General features: G+C 47.6%; 1 protein-coding gene across 1 annotated transcript in view; it reads right to left on the bottom strand.

Annotated features, from left to right (window-relative positions):
* CDH1 (cadherin 1) overlaps nt 1–12,007 on the bottom strand; it is an 80,554-nt gene that overhangs the window by 41,684 nt on the left and 26,863 nt on the right. The window lies entirely within an intron of this gene.

Below are 12,007 nucleotides of genomic sequence, written 5' to 3' on the forward strand. Positions count from 1 at the left end.
CAGCACTGAAATATATGAGTGTGATTAAGAGGAGAGATGTTAAGTTTTACATATGGTAACAATTTAAAAAAAATTTTTTTTAAATCCATGGACCTACACTACACACACAGGGAAACCCTAGGTTTAACCATGGACTTTAATTAATAGCACAATTATTAAAATGTGCTATCATCAGTGGCAACACCGAGGCAAGGTGCTGGCGTAGGGGAAGCCTGTATTTTATGCCTGATTGTTCTGTAAACCCACAACTTCTCTAATAAACAAGAAAAAACCTCACACAGTTTAATTTTGACACTCCTGCCCGCATGGGGCTCCTGTGGCTTGATGGGAGAAGCTTCTTTGCTTCAAGCCTGTGGAGACCAAGTGCTTCATTTGGGTTTTCCAGGATGGATGATAACAAGCAAGGAATCTCATTCCAATTCATTTTATTCTTAATTAACTACTTTCAGTGTCTTTTTTTTTTTAATTTCTCTCCCCTCCCCAACCCCTTCCCCCCTCTTGTCTGTTCTCTGTGTCCATTTGCTGCATGTTCTTCTTTTCATCCGCTTCTGTTGTCAGCGGCACAGGAATCTGTGTTTCTTTTTGTTGCGTCATCTTGTTGTATCAGCTCTGTGTGTGTGTGGCGCCATTCCTGGGTAGGCTAAACTTCTTTTGCGCTGGGCGGCTCTCCTTACGGGGCACACTCCTTGCGCGTGGGGCTCCCCTACGCGGGGACACCCCTGCGTGGCAGGGCACTCCTTGCGCGCATCAGCACTGCACATGGGCCAGCTCCACACGGGTCAAGGAGGCCCGGGGTTTGTACCGTGGCCCTCCCATGTGGTAGACGGACGCCCTAACCACTGCGCCAAGTCCGCTTCCCCAATTCATTTTAACAAGGGGCGGGCAGGAGCAATTTCAACAGACCCAACTGGCCTCCTGCAGAGGTGGAGGGGAGAACTTCCCAGGCCCTCACAGCGGCCTGACGCAGGGAGGGAAACGTGTTTGGTCTTCTCAAAAAAGAGCCATGAGAAGGGGGAGGCCCTCTGTTTCCACACCAAACTGGGGGCGTTTTATTGTCCCACCTTCTGGCCGCATGTTAGATAGACAGACACCGGCCCCACCTGCCTAAAACAGAGGCAGTAATCCACCATCCCTCTGGCTTCCACCCAGGGAAGGTTCCAGCAGCCGGGTTGGGCAACTCTAGGAGCTGTTTGCTTATTGATTAGAAAGAAGAGGGTCCCTCTCCCACCACAGTCTGCCCACTTTTCCTCTCTTTTAGGTCTCCGGAGGCCAGGGAAGGCTTCAGGTTCCAAAGTCCAAAGGCAATGAGCCCCAGCCCACAGCCCCGGCTGAGACTCACAGGTAAGGGTCTGCTGGCAGGACCAAGAGGTGGGGGGCGGGTTCTAGGCCCTCAAGCGGAGGTGAGGCCTCTCCAGACCTCAGTTTCCCCCCTGTGAAATAAAGTATATTGACCACAATAACTCCAGCATCATCGCCCTCCGGGGCCTGATGTGTACTGTGCACGCACTCTCCTGGGAGCATTCATAAAATATTCGAGCCCGGGCCCTGACCCCGACTAACAAAACCCACATCTCCATGTCTGCTAGAGCCCAGATAGACCTTTTTAAAACCCTTCCCAGGGGCTTCTAGCACCAGTGAAGGCCAAGAATTGCTGTGCAAAGGCTGCCATTAGGAGACATAAGCACTTTACAAACATTGCCCAGTTTATCAGTAAAGGCTCAGAGATGTTAAGCCATTCTCCTAAGGTCACACAGCTGATGAGTGGGAGAGCCCAGGTCCGGTGGACACCAAAGCCTCAATTTGTGCACAGTCCTGCTTCGTCTCCACAGCCTGACCTTCAGGGTTTTGGGGCCTCCTTCTGTCCCCCGACTTCGGCTCTCAGACCGCAGGGCACATGCGTATCCAGTGACCTCCCTTCCTACCATGACCAAACAAACATGCCCCACCCCACCACCACATTCCTCACTCGCTTTCCTTCAGGGTGCTTTGCTACCCAGGTCTATTTTTCTCCTAGGTCAAGTTTTCTGGGTTTTGATTTTTATTTTAAAAGCAATATACCTTGTGCACCTGGGGGTGAGGGTCGGAGGGGAGTCACAAAACACAGGTGACATAGCAGCACTATTCAAAAATAGAAATGAGCCAAATGTTCATTAACTGATGAATGGGTAAATAAAATGTGGTATATCGGGAAGCAGATTTGGCTCAACTGATAGAGCATCTGCCTACCACATGGAGGTCCGGGGTTCAAACCCAGGGCCTCCTGGCCCACGTGAAGCTGGCCCATGCAGAGTGCTAATGCGCGTAAGGAGTGCTGTGTCACGCAGGGGTGTCCCCTGCGTAGGGGAGCCCCACCTACAAGGAGTGTGCCCCTCAAGGAGAGCTGCCCCATGCGAAAAAACTGGCACCCAGGAGTGGCGCTGCACACAGAGAGGTGACACAGCAAGATGACACAACAAAAGGACACAGATTCCCAGTACCACAGACAAGAATACAAGTGGACATAGAAGAACACACAGTGAATGGACCCAGAGAGCAGACAATGGAGGGGGGAGGGGGAATAAATAATAAATCTTTACAAAAAAACAAAAAAAAAATGTGGTGTATCCATACAATGGAATGTTTTTCATCAATAAAAGAGAAAGTACTGATACATGCTACAAATAGATGATCCTTGAAAATAGTATGCTAGGTAAAGCCAGTCACAAAAGCCCACACATTGCATGATTCCATTTATCTGATATGGCCAGAATAGGCAAATCTATAGACAGAAAGTAGATTACTGGTTGCCTAGAGCTGGGGAGGGGAGATGTCAGGGGTGGTGGTGAGAAGGATTGACGACTAAGGGGTGCAGGGTTTCTTTTGGGGGTAATGAGAATATTCCAGAATTGTTATGGTGATGGTTGCACAACTCTGTGAATATACCGCAAGCCATTGAACTGAACACTTAAAAATGGATGAAATGTAACGGCGTGTGAATTATATCTCAATAAAGATGTTAGCCAAAAAAAAGCATAGACAAGTCAATCCATGCAGAGAAACCACTATTAATGCCTGATAATATGTGTCCTTCGGATGCTGGTCTATAACCCTCTTCCTAACTCATGTATTTCCCCTGTCCTTCATTCCTTTATGTACCCTCTTCCTCCAAAATTAGGATCTGGACACTACCTTTTTTTTTTTTCCTAAAGGAACTTCCTCCCCACTTTTCTTCTTTCTTCCCATTCATCGATTTTTTAAAAATCTATCCATAGTTTTTAGGATGGATACATTATGGTATAGCAACTCAACCATAAAAAGGAGCAAAATATTGATACCTACAATAGTGTAGGTGAAATCTTAAAAGCATCATGTTAAGTTACTATGCCACTTGCATGAAGATTCTAGAAAAGTAGAGCCAGAAAGCAGCTCAATGGTTGCCTGGAGCTACCAACAGGCATGAAGGAACTTTTGGGGTGATGGGAGTACAGGAATTCCAAAACTGGATTGTGGTGATGGCTGCACCACTGTGTACCTTTACACTTCCAATGGGTAAATTACGTGATATGTAAATAAACCTGTAAAAAAATAGTTATGAGGGTTTCCTTAGAGGCCCAATATGTTAATAATGCCAAGGTCAGAGTTATGAAAAAGGGGGGAGGGCAAAGACGCAGTAAATAATTAACAATTATAAGATTATTCAGCGTAAAGACGGTCACTGTGTGCAAGCATCATCTCCTGTGCCCGTGGCGGAGGAGGTGGGGGTGGCTTAGCCCCTTGTTGCTGAGGAGCAGCTGAGGCTCAGTCTTAAGTGATTTCTCAAAGTCACAGATTGAGCCAGTCTCTGAAATTAAGAAACAGAGCCAGCCAGTGCCACAGTGTGAGTTCTAAACCACTTGGCTCCACGGCTCTGCCTTGAGGAGGGAGAGAAACTCCAGGTGTAGGGAAAAGCCACCTGATACAGGTAGAAGGCCACACTGGGCACAAAGAGAGGTTGCTAAAGCCACAGCTTTATTCTCTGTAAAGAACACGACCCAGGCAGAAATAGGCACCAATCTAGAGGCCACATTTCCCAAGCACAGAAATATGCCGATGCCAGCTGTGGCCACCCAGGAAAGCTGCTGTGGAATCAGGGATCTTGAATAATTTAATTACTCAAGGACAAGGTCTAGAAACCGCTTCCACAAAGATCAAATGTGAGGCTTGCACCACTTCCAAACTCGGGATACGCTGAAAAAGCTTAGACCCTCTGCTTCTGACATTTGGAACAAAACTCCTAAAGCAGTCCAAAAGAATAGCTGGAAGCAAAAACTGCAGAAGTTAGGCATTTCCCACAGAGTGCCCAGGTCACATGCATTTGCAGATGACTCTAAGCCCACTCATCCAGCAGTGCTTTCAAGGAGGTCCTTTTTTTTTTTTTTTTAATAGATGCTAGCATCAGTTTTGATTATCAAGAACAAATAAGCATTGATATGAAAGGCAGTTGCTTCTAAGAGTAATGGCTGAATCTACCAGCTGGCTCTAAAGGTAATCTCACCACCCTCCACAAATGCCTTTGCTCAGGTCCCTGGCAAATAAGCCCCACAAACAATGCCGCATCTTTCTGAGTACCGGAAATAAAGCAGAAATACCTGCTTCCTGCCTATGTCTGTAAGTAAACTCATATATAGGCAGAAGGCCAACCTACAAATTCCACATGTGGACTTTGGTATATCCTGGGGCACAGTCACAGCTCACGTGGCTAACTTGAAGCTATAGAGCCACCAACGTAGGGAGCTATGGTACCTATTCCAGCAATGTTCCACCAACTTTTCATGGTCTTGGTTTTGCAGCTCAGACCCCATGGGCCATTTTCCAAAGGGATCAAGAATTGGAGGGGAATGGACATAACCCAAGTGGTTGAGCACCTGCTTCCTATGTATGAGATCCTGGGTTCGAGCCCTGGTACCTCCCAAAAACAAACAAAAAAAGCAAATCTCGTTGGGGAGCAGATGTAGCTCAGTGTTTGAGCGCCTGCTTCCCATGTACGAGGTCCTGGGTTCAATCCTGAGTACCTCCTTAAACAAACAATTGGAGATTTGCACCCATGGGAAGTGACATATGGACAAGTTATTCACTAAGCCATTGTCTGTAATAGCAAAACATGGGAAGCCACCCAAACACCTATCAATACAGGGTTAGTTAATTCAATTATGGAATTTTCTAACAATGGAATACTATGCAGTTATAAAACAAATGAGAAAGCTCTTTATGCACTGCTGTGGAATTAATTTTCAAAACACATTACTAGGTGATAAAAGCAAGGTGCTGCCTTCTGTGTAACTACAAAGAAAGGGATAAGACTACGTTCACATAGTTTGCATATACAGAAATTTGGGGAAAAACTAAACAAGACTATAAATATGGGGAGAGGCTGCTCCTAGACCAAAGTGGGGCAAGGTGGGAGTGAAACTTTTCATTGTATGTTTTTTAATAGTTTGATTTTTCAATCATATGAATGTACTATGCATTCATAAAGTTCAAAAAAAAAATTGTTGGGGATGGTATGTAAACTGTGTACTATCTACTCTATATGAGAAACATTTCTATTTTTGCAATGCTCAGAGACCTTGGGGAGGAAGCTACAGGCCAATAAGGAAGCAGCTTGGTTTCCCATGAACTCTGACTCCTCTGAAAATCTCCACAACGCAGGACACAAGAGATTAGAGAGGGCCCGTTGAGGTGGAAAGGAAGGGGGTGACCTGCACTCGGCTGAAGAAGATCGTGGGGCACGCCTCTGGTCAGCTGATGGAGTAAGAACGACTCTAGATGCCAAGTTAGGTGACACAATGCTCTCCGGGCTGTGTCGGGAAAGATATGCCCTCAGGCAAGTCCCTTCCATTCTTCCTGGATTAGTCTTCTCATCTGAACAGGAAGGGGCTGAGCTGTATCAGCCCCGCAGTAAGGAACAAAGTCCTTCTCAGTGAGTAGAAACCAGTACTAATTTTATGGAGGGCATCCTGGCCACATGTATAGATTTACACACTTCAACCCTTTCATCCAGTGAAACCCACTTCTAGGACATCATTTCACTGATGGACTCACACACGTGCACGAGGACAGAAGTACACGGACAGGCGCCGCAGGCTGGTGGATTTGGCAAGAGATAGAAGCAGCTTTAATGGAGGCTGGTTAAGTACATGATGGCCATCCATTCAAAATGAGACAGTGCAGAAATTTCAAAGAATGAGGCAGTGTTAAAAAGAATCAAGTAAATCTATAACATGGGGAGATCGCCAAGCTATATTGGTTTGTTGTTGTTTTTTTAAGAAAGGGATGGAACATATGCTTAGACTATTGTCATAAACACAAGAGCCTGGTAATGCTGCTTGTCTTTAAGGAGGTGGACTGCAGTGAAGGGGGTTGGAACAGGTGGGAGAGAGACCTTTATAATTTTTTAATCCCATTTGAACTGGTTTGTTTTTCTACCTTCTTTTCTTTAACGAGAGGACTGAAGTGAAGGAGGAAGGGGTGTTTAGTAGACTGCAATGTAAAATGGGAACTAATGTGATGTGGCTTCTAAAACCCCTCTTGCAAACCAGGGTTACATTATCAGAAATAAGGCACTCAGGCTATACGGAGGCTACGTGTTCTGCCCGATCCTATTTTTGGTTTGATAAGTACATTCTCAGGGCTACGATCTAATGATTGTTTACAGTGAGTGTTGTTTTCCTTTCCAAGAGTTGAGCTTTAAGAGGGGCACTGACCCATGGAGCTGGTCCAGAAGCAAAGGGGCAAGACTGTAAGTAGCCCTCTGCGGAGGGACAGACAGTCTGGTGAGGAAGTGCCTTGGGGAGGAGACAGGCTTACTGATGTAGATGTTTTATCTACAGGGCTGGCTCCTTTAAGAAGGATCAGCCAGAAGGCCAGGGGTGAGAAGATGCAGTAAGAGGGCACAACGAGAAGGAACTTTCTTATGCGATGAGCTGACCCCAATCAGAACTAGGTTGCCAGCTTCCTGAGTGTCCCTCCCTCAAAAATATTAGTGCAGTTGGCACACAAAGAGAGAGAGCTTTGAGGCTGGGCGTGTAAGCTTGGAGTCTAGGCAGAGCAGGATTTTAATCCCAACTGTGCTGTGTGACCTCAGGAGAGGTACTTAACCCTTTCAGTCTCAGTTTCCTCTTTCTGAAATAGAGAATAATCCCTACATGTCATTGGTTGCCAGAAAGATTCCAGAACAGTTCTTCCTGAGGGCTCAGGCATATTGTTGTAGGAAAGATGGCATTTAAAGAACTGGAAATGTCCTCAGCTGCTTCTGAGGGCAACCTGCAGGCAGGCTGTGGGGGCAGGACAGCACCCCAAGAACTTGCTCTCCAACCCCAAACCCGACCTATGCCACCTGCTGGCTTCTGTTGGCACCCCGCAGGACCTGCCATCCAGCTTTTGGGTGCCCTGGCTCCTTGCCTGCAGGGGTGTCTGCTGAGCCAGAAGGAAGCTCTTGAGCCAAAACCCACACACCCCTCCAGATCAAAGTTGAGGTACCACAGGAGCAGTGTCTACCCCAGCCACACTTCCCTTTTTAGGTTCCCTGGAAAAGTCTCGGTGTCTGTGAAAGGAAGTCTCCTGGCTGCTGTTCTGCCGTGCCTGGGCCACTGCAGACACGACACCCTCTCCCCCTCCTGGAGGACTTAGCGGTGAGCCAAGGTCCTCCTGGCTGTGTGACCCGGCTTCAGCGAAGGTGTGAGTCCCTCCCGGAAAGGGGATCTCTGAGGGGAGCGGGAGGAGCTCGGTGGTTAAGCACCTGCTTCCCATGAACGAGGCCCCAGGTTCCATCTCCAGTGTCTCCTGATTTTGAAAAATGGAGAGGATCTCTGGGCTAGAGACTCTCTTAGGGCTAGGGTTTAATCTGGAGTTTGGCACTAATGCAAGGTGTTAAAAAGAGGGTGGTATGGGGGAATTCTGTATTCAGCAGGATTTTCCAGAATATGTACCTACATAAATAAATAAATAGTGCAGGGGGTGTAAGGAAGGAGCGTGACAGGGACCCCACTGAGGCACCAGTGACTGGCTGTTTCCAACCACCTCCCCCAACAAAACTGAGCACCTGCAGATAAACAGTTCCACACCCTTCCGCTGGCTTGCTTCAAACATTGTGAATGATTTAAAAAAAAACAACACAGGTTGCGGGGCAGGGCATGCTGGATGGTCAAGGTCAGGGGATGAGGGAACAAGGAGAGCGCCAATCATGAACACTTCTTTCCCCAAACACTCAACTCACCTCTGATACCTGGACCATTGCAGTAGCCTCCTAACAGCCTTCCCAATTCTGTCCGGCCCGCCGCCTCTTCTCTATAGCCCCTTTTCTCTATAGCCTGAGGGAGCCTGTTACACCTGCAGGCAGATCATGACATTCCTCTACTCAGGGGCCTCCAGAGACTGCCCATCTCTCTTGAGCCAAGGCCCAAGTCCTTGTGCTCAGGTCCCAGCTCCTTTTGTCCCTGACTGCCCTCACCCCTCGCCCTGCGCCCGCCAACGCGCTGGTTACACTCCTGAAGTCCTTCACCTTTGCCCTTCCCTTGGCCTGGAATGCTCGTCCCAGGATGTCCACATGGCACCCTTTCTCCATCCTCTCCTGTCTGTGCCAACGCCACCACCAGGGTCTGCACCCCCATCACTCCCTCCCTGACCTTCCCTGCTTTGTCTCTTCAGCACTCGCCACTTTATACTTTTATGATGCCTCATTGGTCTTATTATCTACTCTCCTCCCAGTAGAACAGGGGCTTTGCCTAAACGCTGTGTTCATTACTGCCTCAATGGCACCTACAAGTTCTTAGTAGGTCCTCAATAAACATTTGTTGAATGAATTCCTGGTGCCTTTGTCCCCTCCAAACATCTGGCCAGATCCCAAGGTGGCCCCTGATTGCCCTAAAGCCAATGTAGAGGGCAGGCCCTTTAGGTGAACCACCCCGCGGTGAAATGGGCCAGCAGAGGTGAGCAGGCTTTCCAGAGGCCAGGGTGGGGCCGGGAATGGCTAGGAATCAGACCGCCCTGGAATTGCTCATTAGACTCTGATTAAGGGCTCTGGGGTCAGGCCCCAAAAGAAGAGGGGCAAGAGTGCCCACCGTGACCTCATGAGTCTCTGCAAGCCGGCTGAGTCTGCATGCCATCCTAAGGGTTTCGGGACCTGGGGCTATCGGTGACAGATGAATTATGAACCCCATGAGCAGCACCAGGCAGAGTCTCAGTTAATCTTCATAACAACCCTGGGCGGTAAGTACTGCATCATCCCCATTCTGAAGGTTGAAGAAACTGAGGCTCACAGAGGTGAAGAGACCTGCCCACAGCTAGGAAACAGGCACAGCTGCGCCTTGAACTCGGACCTGCAGACTCCTATGCGCTGACGGTAATGCTGCTGAGGCCTGCCTCTCTGATCTGCTCTGCAGGGTGTGTCTCCTCCCTGCTAGTCAGGTTCCAGATGGGAGCGGCTAGTTCCGGAGACACTGGGGCATTTCACCGAGCCCAGCCCTGCAGGTGGAAGGCTAAAGTGCTGACAGGGCAGGCGGGGTGTTGACATCTGCAGAGGCCCATTTACAGGAGGCCTCTGGGGAATTTCAATAGCACAGAACTGGCTGTAAGTACTGTAAATAAAATTGCTCAACACCTCGACTGGTAATGGGGCAATTAGCCCTGGTAAAACCTGAGTGACCACCTTGGCAATCCCTAAAGGCCTTAATTTACTTAAATGAGTGCACAACCTTTTGGTGTTAATTCCCAGAGAATTTCCTGCAGGGGGCCAGAAGAGAAAAACATCTCTCAATCAATTCTATGGGAGAACTGTGCATCAACAAAATCCATCAACAAAATCCGGGACACTGGGGCAAATGCAGGCTATCAGGCTATCAATGCCAGCCTTAAATACCTTCCCTTCTCACTCTTAATGCGCCATTTCTGCTTACTAAGAAGGAGTTCAGACCAGTCAGGGTACATACATCTTTCTCTTTTAAATACCCTTAAGCCATTAGCTTGGGCTCATCTGGAAAGCCTGTCTGCCTTCTGATTACGCAATACATCAAACTAAGAAGGAGTTCAGACCAGTCAGGGTACATACATCTTTCTCTTTTAAATACCCTTAAGCCATTAGCTTGGGCTCATCTGGAAAGCCTGTCTGCCTTCTGATTACGCAATACATCAAACTTTCTCGGGTTTCTTCCGCAGGTAGGTGGCTGTGATTTCCCAGAATCCCTGCAGTTTATGGGAAGGCGGCACGAGCAGGTTCTTCCCAGCGGGCCGCCAGTGGGCTGTGGCTGTTTGGGGTTTACTAAAAGCCCAGCCCAGAAGCTCTACCGACCCAAACAGGAATGTTTCTCTAGTTATCTATTTTCCCCTCTTGACTTTTTAAAAATTGAGGTTTAATTCACATAACACAAAATGTACCATCCTAAAGTGTAAAAACAGTGGTTTTTAGTACATGCACTGTGTTGTGCAGACATCACTACTATCTAATGCCAGTACATTTCCATTACCGTCAAAAGAAATCCCATACCCATTACCAGTCTGTTCTAATTCCTCTTTCCCCTCACTCCCACCCCAATCCTTGGCAACTAATAGATTCTGACTCTATGGATTTGCCTACTTTAGATATTTCATATAAATGTCATTTTTCTATGTGGCTGGCTTCTTTCACTTAGCACTGTATTTATAAGTTCAACCATGTTGTCACATGTATCAGTACTTCGTTCCTTTTTATGGCTAAATTATATTCCATTATACCACACTTCGCTTATCTGTTGGTGGTCATTCGGGTTGTGTCCATTTTTTCCATTTTGATCAATGTTGCTATGAACAATCATGCACAGTGTTTTTGTGGATGTTTTCTATTCTCTTGGGCATATACCTATGAGCAGAACTGCTGGGTCAGATGGTAACTCTACATGCAACTTTTTAAGGAACCCCCAGGCTGATTTCCAAAGCAGCTGCACCATTTTACATTCCCAACAGCAGTGTGTGAGTGTTCTAATTTCTCTGTGTTCTCCCCAACACTTGTTATTTTCTGCTTTTTTGATCATAACTATCCTAGTGGGTACGAAGTGGTATCTCACCGTAGTTTTTTTTTTTTAAGGTTTATTTATATTCATGTATCCCCCCCCACCCTGCCTTGTGGCTTGCTTGCTCTCTGCTCTCTGAGTCCTTTCACTGCATGTTCTTCTGTGTCTGCTTGTATCCCTTTGTTGCGTCATCTTGCAGCGCCAGCTCTTTGCGAGTGCAGGCTCTCAGCTCTCCGTGGACGCGGGCCAGCTTGCCTTCATCAGAAGGCTCTGGGAAGTGAACCCAGGGCCTCCCATATGGTAGATGGGAGCCCAATCAGTTGAGCCACATCCGCTTCCCTCTCACTGTAGTTTTTTAATGATCATTTAAGGAAGCGTTGTCTCCTTAGAACTCTACCACTCCACTCGCACTGCTTTGACCTTGGGTAAAGCCTTTGGTGGTGGTGGTGACGAAGATGATGATGATAGTTAACACTTTCTAGGGCACATACTGTGTGCCAGGACCATGAGCTCATTTCATCTTCTCAATAACTATATGAAATAAGACACTTGACAGATGAGAAAACTGAGGCACAGAGGGGTCAAGTAACTCACCCGAGGTCACAGAGCCTGGAAAGGACCTGGAATTTGGGCCTAGGTGGTCTGGCCCCAGAGCCTGTCCTCTTGACCCCCACGTTCCCATGGATGCTTTTCTAGCCCATGAAGTTTGCAGAGGAAGCCTGGGAAGCACACCACCACCAAACCCGACTAGCCCTTTAGATGAATCCAAGGTTACTCTGGTTTTCTTGCTCTAAATCAGCTCACGATAACAAGGTTTGTATGCACCAACATCACATTTGTGGCAGAGCTATAAACCCAGGAGGTGAGACTGCTTGGTGGGCACAAGTGGCAACAGACAGACCAGGCAAAAGTCAGACAGGCCTGGGCTGGGGTTTCAGCCTCACCACTCTGACCTCTCTTCTGAGGTCAAGGCACCTAACCTTAGCTCTATGCATCCGTTCCTGATC

Source organism: Dasypus novemcinctus, chromosome 18 (genome assembly GCF_030445035.2).
Source record: "Dasypus novemcinctus isolate mDasNov1 chromosome 18, mDasNov1.1.hap2, whole genome shotgun sequence".
Classification (NCBI taxonomy): domain Eukaryota; kingdom Metazoa; phylum Chordata; class Mammalia; order Cingulata; family Dasypodidae; genus Dasypus; species Dasypus novemcinctus.